At 68.9% G+C, this 2,879-nt stretch overlaps 2 pseudogenes; both read left to right on the top strand.

Annotated features, from left to right (window-relative positions):
- The first annotated feature begins 555 nt into the window (after window positions 1-555).
- LOC121155740 lies at window positions 556-670 on the top strand (annotated as a pseudogene).
- A 1,572-nt stretch (window positions 671-2,242) lies between these two features.
- On the top strand, window positions 2,243-2,357 carry LOC121155742 (annotated as a pseudogene).
- The last annotated feature ends 522 nt before the right edge of the window (window positions 2,358-2,879 follow it).

Below are 2,879 nucleotides of genomic sequence, written 5' to 3'. Positions count from 1 at the left end.
AGGTCCCGACCTGTGGTGGTGCCCAGCGTGGCTGATTGCTTGCTGCCTGGCTTGCTTGCTCGGCGGGAGTGAGGGTGGCTGTGGGGGAAGGGGTGGTGGTGGGAGAGGTGGTGGGATGGGGAGCTGGGAGCGTCCCCGGGGCCCCAGGTCTCCACGGGGCCCGCCCACCCGCCCTCCGGCCGGGGCTGGGTATCTGTTACCCCGTGGGTGCGTGCGTGCGTGCGTGTGCCAGCTGCCGGGGCTCCCAGCGTCGTGCCCAGCCGTAGGAGGGCAGGGCACAGCAGTGTGAGGCGCCCCCTCAAAGCCCGGCCACGAAGGCCATCCCTCCAGCCCTCTCCAGAGGAGGAGGAGGAGGCAGCAGCGCCTCCCCAGCTGCGGGAGGCGGGCAGGAGGAGGAGAATGCGGGGGTGCGGGGTGAGGCACCCTGGCTGCGGGCAGGGGGAGGCGGCCTGGGAAGAGAGCTGGAGTGTCCTGGGGGTCGCTGAAGCAGGAGGTGGGCCGGTGTTGGCCTGGCGGTGTGGGCAGGGGCGGCAGCAGGCTGAAGAGCGGCTGTGAGGCGGTGTACCACCCTGAATGCACCCGATCTCGTCTGATCTGGGAAGCTAAGCAGGGTCGGGCCTGGTTAGTACTTGGATGGGAGACCGCCTGGGAATACCGGGTGCTGTAGGCTTTTGCCCCCAGCCCGTGCCCGCTCCCTCCTTTTCCTGCCTGCCTGCCCGCCCCGCTCGCCCACCCAGCCCCAGCCCACACCCCCGACCAGCTCAGAACCCCGGCACACCACCAGTGCCCGGCCTGCTTGCCCTGCCACCTGCTACCCTGCCTACCTGCTCTGGCCTGCCCAGCTTCCCTTCCCACACGCCTCCCACGCCCCATGCAACCCAGGGGCCCGCCGCCACCGCCGCGTGCAGCGCTGCCCACCCCGAGGCCCCACACACACTAGCCAGCACCCCAGCCCGCCCTACCCTGCACAGCCACCTGCCACACACACACACACACACACACACACACACACACACAGCCGCCCAGCCAACCTCTTCTGCCAAGCACGCACACACTCACGCACGCCACGCCACCATCTGCCCTCGGCCCGCAGCCTCCCTGGCCACCTGCCCGCACCCACACCCACACCCACACCCGGAATCGGGCCCCTCCAGGGCACACAGCGCCCGCAGCCAGCCCCCAACAGCAACAACACCAGCACCACCTCGCCAGCCCAGGCTCGCCACTGCGCAGGGCCCGCCTGCACGCACACTCAGTGGTCCTGTGCCAGGCCTGGGGAGAAACTTGCCTGCACGCCACCTGCCAGAGGCAACCCGAGGGATCCCCTCACCCAACAACCCACCCACCCACCCGGCCGGCAACCCTCCGGTGGGCACCCTCCCCCGGCCCCCGAAGACACACCCCCACCGCAGACACACGCAGCAGTCCCGCCCTGGGTGTAGGGGATGCCCAGGCACCCCACTGTGGCGTGGGCAAACCTGCCCTGTGGACCGAAATCCCTCTTGTGCCTCGAAGCCTGTGGGTGGTGTAGGACTGAGTGCGTGCCTGCTGCCTGCGTGCTGACCTGTGCGTGCGTGTGTGCATCAGTCGGTGGGTGAGGGTGACCCCGTGCGCTGGAGTGTGCCGAGCGGCGCGGCCCGGCCACCCCGGCTCCCTCGCGACCCTCGGCTCCCGGTGCCCGGTCCCAGGTCCCGACCTGTGGTGGTGCCCAGCGTGGCTGATTGCTTGCTGCCTGGCTTGCTTGCTCGGCGGGAGTGAGGGTGGCTGTGGGGGAAGGGGTGGTGGTGGGAGAGGTGGTGGGATGGGGAGCGGGGAGCGTCCCCGGGGCCCCAGGTCTCCACGGGGCCCGCCCACCCGCCCTCCGGCCGGGGCTGGGTGTCTGTTACCCCGTGGGTGCGTGCGTGCGTGCGTGCGTGTGCCAGCTGCCGGGGCTCCCAGCGTCGTGCCCAGCCGTAGGAGGGCAGGGCGCAGCAGTGTGAGGCGCCCCCTCAAAGCCCGGCCACGAAGGCCATCCCTCCAGCCCTCTCCAGAGGAGGAGGAGGCAGCAGCGCCTCCCCAGCTGCGGGAGGCGGGCAGGAGGAGGAGAATGCGGGGGTGCGGGGTGAGGCACCCTGGCTGCGGGCAGGGGGAGGCGGCCTGGGAAGAGAGCTGGAGTGTCCTGGGGGTCGCTGAAGCAGGAGGTGGGCCGGTGTTGGCCTGGCGGTGTGGGCAGGGGCGGCAGCAGGCTGAAGAGCGGCTGTGAGTCGGTGTACCACCCTGAATGCGCCCGATCTTGTGTGATCTGGGAAGCTAAGCAGGGTCGGGCCTGGTTAGTACTTGGATGGGAGACCGCCTGGGAATACCGGGTGCTGTAGGCTTTTGCCCCCAGCCCGTGCCCGCTCCCTCCTTTTCCTGCCTGCCTGCCCGCCCCGCTCGCCCACCCAGCCCCAGCCCACACCCCCGACCAGCTCAGAACCCTGGCACACCACCAGTGCCCGGCCTGCTTGCCCTGCCACCTGCTACCCTGCCTACCTGCTCTGGCCTGCCCAGCTTCCCTTCCCACACGCCCCATGCAACCCAGGGGCCCGCCGTCGGGCCACTTAAATACTCTTGCCGCTGGCGTGATGAGGCATTTTGAGAAAAGATGTTCCACTAGGTAGCCTTCGAACGGGCGCTCTGGGACAATAGACACCATCCCCTTGTCTCTCGTGGTGCATTCTGAGACGTCTATATTCCCAGCACCGTTCTCCCCCCCCCCCCGCCCAGTCCCCTCCGCCGAGCACAATCGAGCACAGCTGAGCCCAGCCGAGTTCAACCGAGCAGGCATGCAGTGCTATGTTCGTGTTGCAGTGGAAGGAGATGGTCAGGCTTTTATTTTTATTGGAAAGGCAGATATACAG

Source organism: Ochotona curzoniae, unplaced genomic scaffold (genome assembly GCF_017591425.1).
Source record: "Ochotona curzoniae isolate NIBS_2020 unplaced genomic scaffold, NIBS_Ocur_1.0 contig_3053, whole genome shotgun sequence".
Lineage (NCBI taxonomy): Eukaryota > Metazoa > Chordata > Mammalia > Lagomorpha > Ochotonidae > Ochotona > Ochotona curzoniae.
This window is presented reverse-complemented; position numbering and strand designations above follow the sequence as displayed.